Here is a 17,717-nt window from a genome sequence, read left to right as displayed (position 1 = left end):
CAACATTGAATCACAGTGGATTTAATTTGGCTTTTTTTTTGACACTGATCAACCGAAAAAGATTCTTTCATGTCAAAGTGAAAACAAATCATACAAGGGGATCTAAATCAATTACAAATATAAAAGACAAATTAATTGACTACATAAATATTCACCCCCTTTAATATAACACACCAAATCATCAATGGTGCAGGCAGTTGGTTTTAGAAGTCACATAATTAGTTAAATGGAGATCTGTTTTTGGAGACCTGGATGCAGTCAAGATGTTTCAATTGATTGTAGTAAAAATACAATCTGGAAGGTCCAACTGCTGGTGAGTCAGTATCCTGGCAAAAACTACACCATGAAGAGAAAAGAACACTCCAAACAAAAATGTAAAAAGGTTATTGCAAAGCACAAGTCAGGAGATGGACACAAGAAAATTTCCAAGTCACTGAATATCCCTTGGAGTACAGTTAAGTCAATCGAGAAATGGAAAGAATATGGCACATCTGTAAATCTACCTAGTAACAACTCTGGAGCAGTTACAAGCTTCAATGACTGAGGTAGACTGCGCATTCAACAACTGTTGCTCAGTTGCTTCATCTGTCACATAGGAGAGTGGCAAAGAGAAATCCACTTTGGAAAAATACCTCATGAAATCTTGGCTAGAGTTTGCCAGAAGGCATGTGGGAGACTCTAAAGTCAGCTGGAAGAAGGTTCTATGGTCTGATGAAACCAAAATTAATCTTTGTGGCCAGCAGACTAAATGCTATGTTTGGCATAAGCCAAACAACACACATGATCAAAAACACACCATCCTGACCGTGAAGAATGGGGGTGGCTGCACCATGCTGCGGGAATGCTTCACTGCAGGTCCTGGAAGGATTGTGAATGTAGACGGTAAAATTAATGCAGCAAGATACAGGGAAATCCTGGAGGAAAGCTTGATGCAGTCTGCAAGAGAACTGCGATTTGGGAGCAGATTTGTTTTCCAGCAAGACAAAGCTTTGTTGTTTTTCAAGCCATCCCTGTGCAGCTTTAGCTTTATGCTTGGGGTCAGTGTCAGTGTCCAGACCTCAATCCAATTGAGAATTTGTGGTTGGTCTTGGAAAGGGCTGTTCACTCATGATTCCCATGTAACCTGACAGAGGCTGAGCAGTTTTTTAAAGAAGAATGGGGAAAAATTGCAGTGTCCAGATGTACAAAGCTGATAGAGACCTATCCACACAGACTCAAGGCTGTAGTTGCTGCCAAAGGTGCATCTACATGAAGGGGGCGAGTAATTCTGCAATCAACTATTTTGAGTTCTATATCTGTAATTAGTTTAGACTAGTGTAGAAAGTTGTTTTCACTTTGATATGAAAAGAATCTTTTCTGTTTATAAGTGTCCAAAACGCCAAATTAAGTCCACTGTGATTCAATGTTTTAAAACAATGAAACATGAAAACTTCCAAGGGGGTGAATATTTTTTATAGCCACTAGGTGGGCTGCTGGGCCGGAAGAGCCTGTTCTGTGCTGTACCTCTAAATAAATTAAATAAAATAGAACAAGTAACAGATCGTGAAAAGAGAAGACTGTGATGAAATTTCTTCATGTATGTGAACAGCTGCAGGAGCGTGGGCTTCCTTCATACATCAGTGTGGGATAGGCTTGATGTAAAACTGAGATGTGTGACAAAGCTGACAGATAGACCTGCCTCTACACATTGAGGAGCTTTGCAGCTTAAACACATGAAGGTTGCAAGCTGTGACTTACTCTGATGGAATGATGATATTTTGAAGTGTATTTTGTGGAGCTGCACTATTCTGTCCTTCATTATTGTTATTTTTTGTCAAACATTTAAAGACAAGCTTCAGCCGGTGCTGTCAAGAGCCTCCTAATTAAAATACTCAGAACAGAACACTTACTGGCACTGCTGTTGATAGCAATCAAAATATTTATTTTTATAATTACTGCGTAATAAACAGGAGGCAGTTGATATGTTGCTCACCAGTTTCCTGTCAAATCAGTCGTTCTTTGTTACTTTGCATACTAGTCTCATGGTAGTCCCAAGGTAGTAAATGGTGACATACAGGTACTTTGATATTACTTTGAACTTTGACTGGTACAGAAACTATAAATGAGATGAAAATTGAAAAAATGTTCTTGAAGCACTTGTCTGTTTTGTGTGGCTTTGTGTGAGTGAAAGTTTGCTACTATAGACAGAAGGAATTCACAGGGAGTCTGGGGTTTACCTTCCAAACACATTTTCTCTGCATTCCCAGCTGATCTCAACAGGAGAGTACCTTTTTCTGAAATGAATGCTCCCAATCCACATTTCCTAGCATTCTTGTACTATTTACTCAAAGTGCTGGGGGAAATCAGCAGGTCAGGCAGCATCTATGCAGAGCAATAAACAGATGACATTTTGGGACCCTGAGTCCTGATGAAGTAAGTAGCTGTCTTTGAACCTGGTGGTGTGGGACTTTAGACTTCTGTACCTCCTGCCCAATGGTAATTGTTAGAACGTAGCAAGTCCTGGATCGTGGGGATCTTTGACGGAAGTTGCCTTCTTGAGTGGCAGCATCCTGTACATCCAATGTTGGGGGAGGCGTGCCCGTGATGTTTCGGACTGAGTCCACCTCTCCCTGCAGCTTCTTGTGTTTTTGTGCATTCATACTGCTGAAGCAGACCATGATGCAACCAGTCAGGACAATTTCAGCGGCACCTCTGTAGAGGTCTGTTATAATGTTTGGTGACATGCCAAATCCCCTTAACTTTCCAAGAAATTATAGCCTTCCTTGTAATTGCATCTCTGTGCTGGGCCCAATGCAAGTCAGGTCTGGCAGGGTTTACAGGCCATTACTTCCTACAAAGTGGAACCTGACACCATGAACGGCAGTGACGCTTCACTCCCAGATGAGCTCAACAAAGGGAGAAGAAAACTACAACTACAGGGATTTTGGCAGCATCTCATGATCCTCTGATCTGTCTTGGAGGCGAACTCAGAACCTCTTTCAAGAGCGTGAATCCTTGCGAGGCAACAGGCCCTGATGGTGTACCTGGAAAGGATCTGAAAACCTGTGCCAACCAACTGATGCGTGTGTTCAAATACATTTTTAATCAGTCATTGCTACAGTTGGGTCCCCACTTGCTTCAAAAGGGAAAATATCAAGAAGAGCAGGGTAAGCGGCCTGAATAACTATCATCCAGTAGCACTAACATCTACAATGATGAAGCGCATTGAGAGATTGGATAGGAGTAGAATCAACTCCTGCTTAAGTAAAGCCCCGAACCCACTGCAGCTTGCCTCGTGCCATAATAGGTCTACAGTGGATGTAAACTTATTGGCTCTTCTTGGACCACCTGAACAATACTAATACAGTCGGCCCTCAATATCCGTGAGTTCCACAACTGCGAATTCAACCAACCGCGAATCGAGAAAACCCACAAGTGCTCTTCCAGCACTTGTTCAAGCATGTACAAACTTTGTTTCTTGTCATTATTCTCTAAACAATGCAGTAAAACAACTATTTTACATAGCATTTACATTGTATTAGGTATTAAGGTAATCTAGAGATGATTTAAAGTATACGGGAGGATGTGCATGGGTTATCCTGGATTGGGATCGAAGAAAAAAAACAGAAGTTCTCTTACTAAGTAAGTCGGAACAGGTACATCCGGTATTATTTAGCATCAGTTAGTCAAATGTTTATCTTAGTATATAGTATATATTTTACTTTTCCATGCATATAAAACACTTAAGAAACATATGTTTCAGCGCTGGACCCAGTGACAGTCCGCTCCCAAGCGCGCTCTCCATCCGTGCCGGGTTGATGTGCAGGATCAAAAACCCAAAACCCCAAAACCCAATAATTAAACCACTGCATTGCTTAGTAATAATTGTAGCTTTAATCGGGCAGGGCCTTTCTCACTTTATCCTTTAAAATTGTTCCGATCGTTGACCGACTGTAGCCTAACGCTTTTCCAATGACTGGTGGCATTTCACCTCTTTCCGATTGCTTTATTATTTCCACTTTATTTTCAATCATGATCATGATTATTTTCGTGAACAGAAACACTGCAGATTCAGAGCTCCACCATCGGGTCCTAATGTCCACCGCACTGAGACTAGTTAAATAAGGTCTGGGGTTCCACTGGGTCCTAAGGTCCACCACATTAATGCAGGTTGAATAAGGGACTTGAACATCCGCGTTTTTTGGTATCCACGAGAGGTCCCGGAACAATCCCTCGCGAATAAGGAAGGCCGACTGTACTTGTTTCAAGCTGCTGTTTATTGACTAGTGTTTAATACAAGCATTCCTACAGTTCTTATCAGAAAGCTCCAAAACCTGAGCCTCTGTACCTCCCTCTGCAACTGGATCGTTGGCATCCTTACCAGAAGACCACAATCTGTGTGGATCAGAAATAACAGCTCTGCCCCACTGATAATCAACACTGGTGCACCTCAGGGATGTGTGCTTGGCCCACTGCCCTACTTTCTCTACTCCCATGACTGTGTGGCTAGGTACAGTTCAAATACCATCTATAAATTTTCTGATGATACAACTATTGTCAGCAGAACTTCAGATGGTAACAAGAAGGCATACAGGAACGAGATAGATCAGTTGGTTGAGTGGTGTCTCAGCAACAATGTTGCTCTCAATGAATTGATGGCCAAATGAAGACCAAAGAATTGATTGTGGACTTCAGAAAAGGTAAGACAAGGGAAGCATCGAGGGACCAAAAGTGGAAAGGGTGAGCAATTTCACATTCCTGGATATCAAAATCTCTGAAAATCTATCTTGGACCCAAAATATTGATGTAGTTAAAATGAATACACAACAATGGCTATGTTTCATTAGGAGATTTGGTATGCCACCAAGGACACATGCAAATTTCAACAGATGTACTGTGGATAACTGGCTCCATCACTGTCTGATCTGGGAGTGGGGTGGAGGAAGTACAGCACAGAATCAAAGTAAGCTGCAGAAAGTTGTAAATTCAGTCAGCTCCATCGTGGACACTAGCCTCCTCAGCATCCAGAACATCTTCAAGGAGCGATGCCTCAGAAAGGCAACACCCATCATTAGGGACCCCCATCATATGTCCTCTCCTCATTGCTACCATCAGGGGGGAGGTACAGGAGAATGAAGGCACAACACTCAGTGATTCAGGAATAACCCCCCCCCGTATCAGATTTCTGAACGGACATTGAACCCATGAACACTACCTCATCACTTTTTTCTCTTTTTGCACTTCTTATTTAACTTAACCTTTTTAATATATGTATCTATGAGTGTATATATTTACTGTAGTTTACAGTTTTTATTTATTGCACTGTACTGCTGCCACATAACAAATTTTGTGATATATGCCAGTGATATTAAACCTGATTCTGATATGTTAAAGTCCAGGAATTTAAAGCTGGTGCATGTGTGACCATCATGTATAGTCACTTAGTCATTCATAAATGCTACAACTGCTGCAGTATTTGCCGAGTTCCTCCAGCCCCTTTGTCTATTTTGCTTTACCTTCTTTCAATCTTTTTACTTTCTTCGTATTTCAATCTATTTTAAATATACTAAGGTTTTATTTTCTATGAACATATTCTTCTATTTGAATAGTTTTAAGTGTCTCTGTCAGACATTTTGAAATCTGTCAACTGTCTAGAAGGCAGCACCTATCACTAAGGACCCTCACCATCTGGGACATGTCCTCTTCTCATTACTACTATGAGAGAGGAGGTACAGGAACCTAAAGGCCACCCTGTGAGTTAGGAACACCGTAATCCTCCCCACCTTCACATTTCTGAATGGTCCATAAACAACACCTCATTATTCCTAACTTTTTTACACATTTTATTTTGTAATTTACAATCATTTTTATATTTCTGAACTACACTGCTGCCACAAAACAACAAGTTTTATATCAGAAGTGTCAGTGGTAATGAAAGTGATCCTGATTCTGGCAAGCTTTCATGGCTGTGATATTGTTCAGAACTGACTGCTCCTAATAGCTTAGCAAAATAAAGAATTGTGCCAAATATGATATGGTTTATTATGTACGGCAAATCTTGTTAAATTTTCAGTTCTTCCAAGTAGATCCAAACAAAATTGATTTTAAGTTCCTCTGAACGGATTTGATCCACAATCTTTTCCTGCCAACATTTAATTAAATCAATTTACCTCAGACAGAATTATGAACACATGCCCATTGGAAGCAGAGCCTTTGTCAACGTCCTTAACTGTGTTCACATTAAAAGACTAATATCAGGTCTGTTCAGCCACTTGAAAGTTTTGATTTTGCATTCCATCCATTTTGTATTTATGTATTTAGTTAAACAGCATGCAACAAGCCCTTCCAGCACAACGATCCACATCGTCAGGCAACCCCCCCTCCCCGCCATTAACCCCAGCCGAATCACATGATAATTTACAAAGACTAATTAACTACTGACCAGTGCGTCTTTGTCCAGTAATTGAACAAGTCAGAGCTAATGTTTGAATGTGAACATCCCTTCAGATATTTTCATGTCACCATTGTGGCGTAACAGTTAATGAGACACTGTTAAAGCATGGGGTGTCAGAGTTCAATTCTGAGTTCCTTTGTAAGGAGTCTGAACATTCTCCCAATGACTGGGTGGGTTTCCTCTGGGTGCTCCAGTTTCGTCCCATATTCCAAAGACCTACTGGTTTGTAGGTTAATTGATCATTGTAAGTTGTCCTGTGATTAGTTAAATAGTGGGTTGCTGGGTGGTGTGGCTCATTAGGCCAAAGGGCCTGTTCTGCCTTTATTTATCTCTAAGTAAAAATAAAATGAATAAATCTTTCAACTCTTTCCTCAAACAGTACAGTACAGGAGTTGGCCCTGCAGCACATAATGACTTTCCAAGCAAGGTGCTGAATTAAACTAATCTCTTCTGTGCAGACACCATACATATCCCTCCCACACAGTCATGTGCCAGGCTAAAAGCCTCTTTAAAACCACCATCTGCTTCCCAGACACTCCAGAAGCCTATTTCAGGAGGCTACCATTTTCTGTGTTAAAATAATCTCACCCTGCACATCTACTTTAAAACCTGTCCTCTCCCCTTAAATCTGTGTTCTCTTGTATTTGACCTCTTGACTCTGGGAGAAAGATTCTGGTTACTGCTCTAAGAAATTCCTCCTACTCTATGTTCTGAAGGGACATCTGGTAGATTCTGTTTGTCTCTCTGTGTCCCTTATCATTGTAGATATAGTAGCAGGAATAACATCAGCATAACATATTTTTGCTTGTCAGGCTCATGATATTCCTGCTGTGTGTGTATCATGAGGAAGCTCTGTTCTCTGCCATGCTTGGAAGGAAATTGCATTATTTAATTTTATGCAATATATTTAACTGGAAGAGTGGTCCAGATGCTCTGCCTGTTCATATCAGCAGGTTGACAACACCACCTGTGAATACATTGCTCATTGAAGTTCTTTTTTTTTGTTTAAAGGTGTTCTCACCTATCACAACATTTTTTTGTGTGATAATTCACTGAGAAAACTTTTATGTGTTTTTGCCTCCTATTGTTATGATTGAAATTGGAACTGAGGGGCATGCAAATGCAAGCAAAGTGGAGGAGGTTCATGTGGAGAATAGCCACTGGGTTAAAGGATCTATTTATGTGCTACAGACATTCTATGTATCATAGGTCGAAGTCATAATAAAATTCATTAGCAAAGAAGGAATGAATGTGTTACCATAAACTACCTTCAGATTTATTTTCTTGTAGGCATTCACAGGAAAATAAAGAAATGCGCTCATTTGGCCACACTATTTGGTATAGGAGTGAAATCTGGTGTACTGTAGCCCATGTACTTCAAGGTTTGACGTGTGCATTCAGGGATGCTCTTCCGTGCATCATTGCTAGAATGCGTGTTTACTTCAGTTAATGTCACCTTCCTGTCAGCTTGAACTAGTCTGGCCATTCTCCTCTGACCTTTCTCATTAACAAGGCATTTTTTGCACACACAACTGCCACTCACCAGAAGTTTGTTTTTGCTCTGTAAATTCTGCATGTGTGAAAATCCCGTGAGATCAACAGTTTCTGCGGTACTCAAACCATCACTTCAGGCGCCAGCAGTCATTCCATGTTCAAAGTCACTTTGATCACATTTCTTCCTCATTCTGATATTTGGTCTGAACACCAACTGAACCTCTTGACCATTCATACATGCCTTCATGCTTTGAGTGGCCAGTGTACGATTGGCTGATGAGATATTTGCATTGTCAAGCAGGTTCACCTGATCAAGTGGATACTGAGTGCACAATGAAACTATTAAATGTTGCAGTGAATATTGTGTTACTGGGAAAGTGCAGATAGACAATAAGGTGCAAAGTCATTCTGGGGTAGATTGTGAGGTCGAGACCATCTTATCTTAACAGGGAACTTTCAATAGCGGTCAGCACAATGGGAAGGCTTGGGGTGAAGTAAAATAAGCTTAAGCTGTCCATCCAATTGTGCAGTATTTCCTATTAAAGCACGAAACCAGATTTTGTGTCCAGATGGAATGAAACACATCTACCTTCCATTGTCTTATCATTGCAGTGTTTTCATGACCATCCTTGTACAAACCTCTGCTGCAGTTTTTGCGGATATTAGAGTCAAAGTGAATTTATTATCAGAGTGGGTGATTTTTTTTTTTGTATTTGCAAATTTTATCTTTTGCACAACAATTACTTGGCAGTCTTTGTATGTAGTTTTTCATTGATTCTCTTGTATTCCTCTGTTCTACAGTGAATGCCTGCAAGAAAATTTAATCTCAGGGTAGTATATCAGGGTACCACAAAAGCATAATGAGTGAGTCTCAGTAGTGTAGTGGTTAGCGCGACACTGTTACAGCTCAGGGTGTCGGAATTCAGCGTTCAATTCTGACGTCATCTGTAAGACATTTGTCTGTTCAGCCCGGTGAACATGTGGATTCCTCCTCCTCCAACAGTCCAAAGGCACACCGGTTAGTAGGTTAATTGGTCATTGTAAATTGCCCTGTGCTCCGCCCGGGGTTGAACGTGCCCTGTCATCCCCCCGGGGCTGAATGTGCCCTGTCATCCCCCCGGGGCTGAATGTGCCCTGTCATCCCCCCGGGGCTGAATGTGCCCTGTGCTCCGCCCGGGGTTGAACGTGCCCTGTCATCCCCCCGGGGCTGAATGTGCCCTGTCATCCCCCCGGGGCTGAATGTGCCCTGTGCTCCGCCCGGGGCTGAACGTGCCCTGTCATCCCCCCGGGGTTGAACGTGCCCTGTCATCCGCCTAGGGTTGAATATGCGGGTTGCTGGTGACACGGCCTGTTGAGCTGGAAGGGCCTGTTCCATGCTGTATCTCTAAAGTAAAGAAATGAAATACATGGTGATGTATGCGTACTTTGATTATAATAAAAATAACTTGTATAACATGTTTCATACGGTACATTAAGATGCAGGCTCAAAGTGTTTTATATAGATTGTAAAAATAAATCAATATAATCATAAAAATATGAGATAAAGTTCAAAATCAAAAGTAAAGACAAACATTATCTAGAATAACATGCAATTGAATATACCAAATATAATCAAAATCAACAGGCATTAAGTAATCCTATAAGTAGGCCAAATTAAATAAATTGGTTTTAGTCCTGTTTTGAAACATCTTACAGGACCAGCCTGGTGTATCTCAGTTTGTAGAGTGTTCCAGATTTTTGGTGCATTAGAGCAAAAGGTGGTATCACTAGTTCTTGTATGCTTGGCTCTAGCAATAGTGAGCAACCCCAGTATTCATGGATCTAAGATTACAATTAAGCACTTAAGGGCATAGACCCTCAAATATATGTACGGAGGATCAAAATTATTCAGAGCCTTTTATACAATTAAGAGTATTTTAAAATTAATCCTAAAGGAGACAGGCAGCCAGTTTAATGATGCCCAAACTGGTGAACTGGTGCTCAGATTTTTGTTTTGATAAGATTCTTGCTGCAGCATTCAGAACAAACTGCAGCTGATTCATATCTATCTTGGGCAGTCCTGAAGAGAGCGCATGACAGTAGTTTAATGGCTAAAAACAAAAGTTTGTATCAATTTTGCTCCATCTTGAGATGTTATATTAGAAATCAAAGTCTTGCAAAGTTCTTTAAATTGAAGAACACAATCTTAGTATTATGGTTAATGTGATTTGAAATTTAGCTCAGAGTCAACAATAAAGCCCAGATTCGTTATTTCTAGCTTGATTTGAAAGGCCAGATAATCAAGTTTTAATTTTGGAGATTCACACATTTTGCTACCAATAAACAAAATACTGTTTTTTTCCCTTAATTTGAGAAAATTTGAACTCATCCATTCTGTAATGTTAGTAAAATAATTGACCAGAGAGTTTAGAGCCTCGGGCACATCTGGCATAATAGACAAATACATTCATGTGTCATTTACATAGCTGTGGTAATTCACCTTGTGTTTTAAGTAATGAAGATAAATTGACTTTGAAGTTAAAGCTGTGAAATTAATTTTGTAGGCGTTTGCAGTAAACTAAAGAAATACAATAGAATTTATAATAACAAACAACCAATGTGCAAAAGAAGACAAATGCTGCAAAAAAAATCTGAGAACATGAGGAGTAAAGAGCCTGTGAGTTACAGCATTAATTCAGATTTGTGGTGAATGAAGTTAGCCAAATCAGTTCAGGAGCTTGATGGTTGTACAGGAATGACCAAGTTGAGGAACAGTTATTATCCTACAACTATCAGGTAACAATTATTATCAAGATGATGAACAATTGAAAATAAACTGTAACTGGGAACTCACAGCTTCAGAATAAACAGATATCCCTTTGGGACTGAGATGAGGAGGAATTTCTTCAGTCAGAAGATGATGAATCAGTGGAATTAGTTGCCCCAGATAGCTGTGGAGGCCAAATTATTGGGTGTTGGTTAAGGCAGAGATTGAGTTCAAGGGGATTAAAGGTTACACGGAGATAGCAGGAGAATGGAGTTAAAGAAAAATTAGACAGATTTGAATTGTGGACCGGTATCAGTGGGTTGAATAGCCTAATTTTAAATTTCAAAGTTCAAGGTAATTACATTGCATATATCTCACCATATACTATCATAGAAACATAGAAAATAGGTGCAATTTTCTTGCAGGCATTCTGAGTAGAACAAAGCAATACAATAGAATCACTGGAAAAACTACACAAAAAGAATGGCAAAAAAATCAATGTGCAAAAGAGGACAATCTGTGCAAATAAAAAGAAAACAAGTAATAACTAAACAAGTAATATGGAGAACACGAGTTCAATTCAGTGTCAGTGATCGGTTCAGTGTTAAGCTGAGTACACTCCAATATGCAACATGTTGATCAACGAGAGCTGTTAAATTCAGCTGTTGATTTTCTCCTTTTTTTTCTACATACTTGATTGCACTTTAATGAAAACCTGATTCTTCAATCTATCTGACCTTGTGTACGGGTTTTACCACTTACAGAGCTTTGCTATATATTGGTGAGAGATATCCATTTAAAGATGGAAGTGTCTTCAGTTTCATTCTGAAATTTTATCCTAACATTTCTATCTACACTCATCAAATCTACAAAATGAAAAAAAAGAACTTGGCCATGGTGGAATTTAATGTCATAAGATACAGGAGCAGAATTAGGTAATTTGGCCCATTGAGTCTGCTCTATCATTTCACTGTAGCTGATCCAATATTCCTCCCAGCCTCAATCTCCTGCCTTCTCCCCACATCCCTACATGCCCTGACCAATCAAGAATTTATCAACCTCTGCCATAAATATACATAAAGACTTGGCCTCCACAGCTGCCTGTGGCAAAGAATTCCACAGATTCACCAACATTTGGCTAAATAAATTCCTCCTCATCTCAGCTCTAAAAGGACATCCTGCTATTCTGAGGCTGTGTCCTCTGGTCATAGACTCTCCCACCATAAGAAACATCCTCTTCACATCCACTGTATCAAGGCCTTTCACCATTTGATAGGTTTCAATAAAGTTGCCCCTCATTCTTTTGAATTCCAGTGAAAACAGGCCCAGGGCCATTGGACACTCTACATATGAAAAGCCATTCAATCTTGGAATCATTTTCCTGAACCTTTAAACCCTCTCCAGTTTCAGTACATGCTTTCTAAGATAAGAAGCCCAAAACTGCTCACTATACTCCATGAGGACTCACCAGTGCTTTCTAAAGCCTCAACATTGCATCCTTGTTTTTATATTCTTGACCTTTTGATACAAGTGTAAATGTTGTATTTGCCTTCTGCACCACAGACTCAACCTGTAAATTAACCTTCAGTAAATCCTGCACAAGGACTTGCAAGTCCCTTTGAGTCTCAGTATTTTTTTTGTATTTTCTTTCCTTTGGGAAATAGTTAAACCTTCAATTTCTTCAATCAAAGTGCATGCCATAAACTTCCCATGTATCATTTCTTTGCCCATTCTCCTAATCTGCACAAATCCTTCTAAAACCCCTCTATTTCCTCAAAACTAGCTGTCCTTCTAGCTGTCTTCATATCGCCTGCAAACTTTAGAACAAAGCCTTCAATTACATCATCCAAATCATTGACATATAACATAAAAAGAATTGGTCCCAACACAGACCCCTGGTGGAACACCACTAGTCACCGGCAGCCAGTCAGGAAAGGCTTCCTTTATTCCCACTCTTTGCCTCCTGCCAATCAGCCACTGCTTTCTCTATGCTGGAATTTTTCCTGTAATACCATGGGCTTCTAGCTTGTTAAGCAGCCTTGTGTAGCACCTTATTCTCTAGTGGGCTCAACGATGGGCTGCTTTAAAAACCCACACTAGAAATTCCCCCTCCTGTAATCCAGCACCAATTTGATTTTCTCAACCTACCAGTATATTGAAGTCCCCCATGACTATCGTAACATTGCCCTTTGGGCATGCATTTTCTCTCTCACACTTATTAATTTGTAGTCACATCATTACTGCTGTTTGGGAGTCTGTATACAACTCCCATCGAGATCTTTTTTACCCTTGCAGTTCCATAGCTCTACCCACAATGATTCAACACCTTCCCACCCTATGTCACCTCTTTCTAATGATTTGATTTCATTTTTTTTTTACCAATAGAGCAACACCACCTTATTTGACTTCCTATCTATCCTTTTAATACAATATGTATCATTGGACATTAAGCTCCCAGTGATAATCTTTCAGCCATGATTCCATACCTGCCAATCTGTAACTGTGCTGCAAGTTCATCTACCTTATTGCGTAAACCGTACGCATTCAATCACAACACCTTCAGTCTGTATTCACCCTTTTTGATTCTGTCGCACCATACTCAATGTTTTGATTCCTAACTTTGTCTGAGATCTTGCCAACATCTGCTTTCCCAACCTCCCCACTCTGGCGCTCTGGTTCCCATCCCCCTGCAACTCTAAATGCCACTGTGCAGCATGACCAAACTAGGATGTCACTCTCCCTCCAGTTCAGGTGCAAACCATTCCTTCTCTACAGATCCCACTTTCCCTGGAAGAGAGCTCAATGGTCTGAAAATCTTATGTCCTCCCACCTACATCAACTCTTTAGCCACATATAAAACTGTATAATCTTCCTAGTTCCAGCCTCACTAGCACATGACATGGGTAACAATCCTGACATCATTATCCTGGATGTCCTGCCCTTTAACTTAGCCCAGAACCTTGTCACTCACCCTACCCATGTCATTGGTACTGTACATACGTGGCTGTTCACACTTCCACTTAAGAACATTGAGGACTCGATCTGAGGTACCCCAGATCCTGGCAGCCTGGAGGCAATATTGTACCTGGGAATCTCATTCTCGCCCACAGAGCCTCCTGTCTGTTCCCCTTCAGCTTATTGATTGAAACAGTGGCTGAGGCTGACATAGCAAGTGTTGTACATTATTGTTTTTGGATGCCGTGGCGTGGTAAGTTCACCAAAGCCTCCACTTCCTCAGGAGGCTAAAGGAATTTGTCACATCCCTTTCAACACTTATCTATTTATAATCAATGCACCACAGAAAGCATTCTATCTAACTACACTACAGCTTGGAGTGGCAGCTGCTCTGCCCAAGACTGCATGAAACTGCAATTGTGGACGCTATTCAGTAATCACAGGAACTACTCTCCCCTCCACCGACTCTATCTACACTTCTCGCCGCCTCAATAAAGCATCCAGCATAATCAAAGATCCCACACACCCCAGACGTTTTTCTCTTCTACGGCTTCCAATGGGAAGGAACAAAGGCCTGGAAGGCCAACCCATATGGTTCAAGGACACCTACTGCACTGTATAAAACTATTTACCAATTCCCTATGGCAGGACTGCTGAAGAGTTTCGACCCAAAACATCGATGTTACTTTCTTCAATAGATGCTGTTTGGCCTGTGTGTATTGCTCGGATTTCCAGTATCTGCAGATTTTCTCCTGTTTGTGGTAACAATTCCCTTGTATGATTTTAAAAAAAAACATAGAAACCCTATAGCACAATATAAGCTTTTCGGCCCACAAAGCTGTGCTGAACATGTCCCTACCTTAGAACTACCTAGGCTTTACCCATAGCCCTCAATTTATCTAAGCTCCATCTAGCCATCCAGGAGTCTCTTTACAGACCCTATCATTTCCGACCCCATCACCACTGCCGGCAGCCCATTCCACGCACTCACCACTCTCTGCGTAAAAAAAACAAACAAACAACAACAACAACAACAACAACAATTTACTCCTGACATCTCCTCTGTACCTCTGTACCTACTTCCAAGCACCTTAAAAACTGTGCCCTCTCGTGCTAGCCATTTCAGCCCTGGGCAACAGCCTCTAACTATCCACGCGATCAATGCCTCTCAATATTTTGTACACCTCCATCAGGTCACCTCTCATCCTTTGTCGCTCCAAGGAGAAAAGGCCGAGTTCACTCAGCCTATTCTCATAAGGCATGCTCCCCAATCCAGGCAAAATCCTTGTAAAGCTCCTCTGCACCCTTTCTATGGTTTCCACGTCCTTCCTGTAGTGAGGTGACCAGAATTGAGCACAGTACTCCAAGTGGGGTCTGACCAGGGTCCTATCTAGCCGCAACATTACCTCTCGGCTCTTAAACTCATCCCACGATTGATGAAGCCCAATGCACTGTATGCCTTCTTAACCACAGCGTCAACCTGCATAGCAGCTTTGAGTGTCTTATGGACTTGGACCCTGAGATCCTTCTGATCCTCCACACTGCCAAGAGTCTTGCCATTAATACTATATTCTGCTATCATATTTGACCTACCAAAATGAACCACCTCACACTTATCTGGGTTGAACTCCATCTGCCACTTCTCAGCCCAGTTTTACATCCGATCAATGTCCCATCGTAACCTCTGACAGCTCTCCACACTATCCACAACACCCCTAACCTTTGTGTCATCAGCAAATTTACTAACCCATCCCTCCACTTCTTCATCCAGGTCATTTATAAAAAAACAAAGAGTAGGGGTCCCAGAACAGATCCCTGAGGCACTCCACTGGTCACCAGCCTCCATGCAGAATATGACCCGTCTACAACCACTCTTTGCTTTGTGGATCCAGAACTGGCTTACCCACAGAAGGCAAAGTCCCCTTGGATCCCATGCCTCCTTACTTTCTCAATAAGCTTTGCATGGGGTACCTAATCAAATGCCTTGCTGAAATCCATATACACTACAACTATGGCTCTACCTTCATCAATAACAAGGTGGACTCTTGACCTCACAATCTATCTTGTTATCATTCACCATGCCATCTCCCTGTACTGAACTTTCTCTGCAATTGTAGCACTTTATTCTGCATTCTATTATTGTTTTCCTTGTACCACCTCAATGCACAATGTAATGATTTGATCGGTATGAACGGTATGCAAGACAAGCTTTTCACTGTACCTTGGTACATGAGGCAATAATAAGCCAGTTCCAATTCCAATAAAGTTCTCATCATTTATTTAAAAGAACATGGGGAAAATCCTTTAAAAGCAATCATTCTGATGAAAGCATGACAGACAAGGGAAAATCAACTTGGGGGTCAGATTTAGTAATCAATAAATATCCATGGCTTTAGTAATCTGTCAGTTGTATTCATTTCAATAGATCTACTTTGTGCTGTTATTTAAATTTTCAACTTTTTATTTTCTTATTTTCTTGCTTTTTATTCAAAACAGATTAAAATCAAATAACTAAAGGAATTAAACCATATGATATTGGAATAGAATTAGGCCATTCAGTTCAATGAGTCTGCTCCGCCATTGCATCGTAGTTTATTTATTATCCTTCTCCTGCCTTCTCCCATAATCATTGATACCCTGACTAATCAGGAACCAGTTAACCTCCGCTTTGAATATACCCAATGACATGGCCTGCACAACCCTCTGTGGCAATGAATTCCACAGATTTACCACCTTCTGGCAAAAGAAGTTCCTCCTCATCTCTGATCTAAATGCATGTCCCTATTTTCTGAGGCTATGCCCTTTGGTCCTTAACTTGCCCACTGTAGGAGCATACTCTCCACATCCACTCCATCTAGGCCTTTCAATATTCAATAGGTTTCAATGAGATTGCCCCCCCCCACTCTTCAAAATTCCAGTGAATACAGGCCAAGAGCTATCTAATGCTCCTCACAGGTTCTCCCTTTCATTCTCAGAATTAAAGCAATACATCAATACATTAATTGGCAATGTATCTTTGATAGCTTTCCAAGGATTAATGGCATCATTGAAGACTAATCTTTTTTTTTCAGTCAGCCTCACACCTTCAGGATCCTGCCTGTCCTATTGTTCGACTGCTTGGGATTTTGTTTCTTCCCCTCAACCACAGCCCAAGTCTATTAATTTGTGCGGCTGAAACAACCTGCCCAGCTGAAAATGCAATCATTTTAAGGAATGTCACTGATGGCAAACATTGCAATGGCAAAATCAGTCCTAGGCCAGGATGGTCAAATGGTTTAACCATGAATTGGCAGTCTCTTCAACTCCCCAGAAACTTAAGGGTTTCTGCAGTTGCTAGGAATTTTGAAACCATAAGAAATAACAAATTAGGCTATCTGGCCCATCAAGCCTGCTTTGCTGAGCAACACACAAAGTGCTGCTCTCCTCTCCTATCAGCTTCCTCCTTCTTCAGCCCTTTACCTCCTCCACCTATCACCTCCCAGCTTCTTTCCTCATTCCCTAGCCTACCCACCTTCCTCCTCACCTAGTCTCACCGACCACCTGCTAACTTGAAACCCTCCCCCAATCTTCTTATTCAGACTTCTGTCCCCTTCCTCTCCAGTCCTGATGAAGGGTCTCGGCCTGAAAAGTCGACAGTTTATTCCTCTCCATTGATGCTGTATGACCTGCTGAATTCCCACAGAACTTCACCCTCCTAGAACATTGAGTTTAAAACACTACAGCACAGGACAAATTCCTCTGTCCACGATGTTGTACTGACCATTTAACCGACTCCATGATCAAGCTAAGCCTTCCCTTCTGCATGATAACGAAGTCAACTGGAGTGGCAAATTTGCAGTTGACACCAAGGTTGGAGGCATAGTGGATAGCGAAGGTTATCAACTCCCCAGCAAGTCGCTAGCCGAAGTGAAAGTTACACAAGCATGCAGTGGGACTGGATCAGCCGAAAAAAGAAGGCTGAAAATTGCAGGTGGAGCTTAATGCGGAGAAGTATGAGGTGTTGCACCTTGGGAGGACCAGCCAGGGTAGGTCTAACACAGCGAGCAGGAGGGCACTGAGGGGTGTGGTAGAACAGTGGATCCTGAGAAT

General features: G+C 41.2%; 1 protein-coding gene across 1 annotated transcript in view; it reads left to right on the top strand.

Moving 5' to 3' along the window:
- csmd1a (CUB and Sushi multiple domains 1a) overlaps positions 1-17,717 on the top strand; it is a 2,254,753-nt gene that overhangs the window by 1,290,234 nt on the left and 946,802 nt on the right. The window lies entirely within an intron of this gene.

This window comes from Mobula birostris, chromosome 2 (assembly GCF_030028105.1).
Source record: "Mobula birostris isolate sMobBir1 chromosome 2, sMobBir1.hap1, whole genome shotgun sequence".
Lineage (NCBI taxonomy): Eukaryota > Metazoa > Chordata > Chondrichthyes > Myliobatiformes > Myliobatidae > Mobula > Mobula birostris.
Note: the sequence above shows the minus strand (reverse complement) of the source record. Positions and strands in the feature narration are given on the sequence as shown.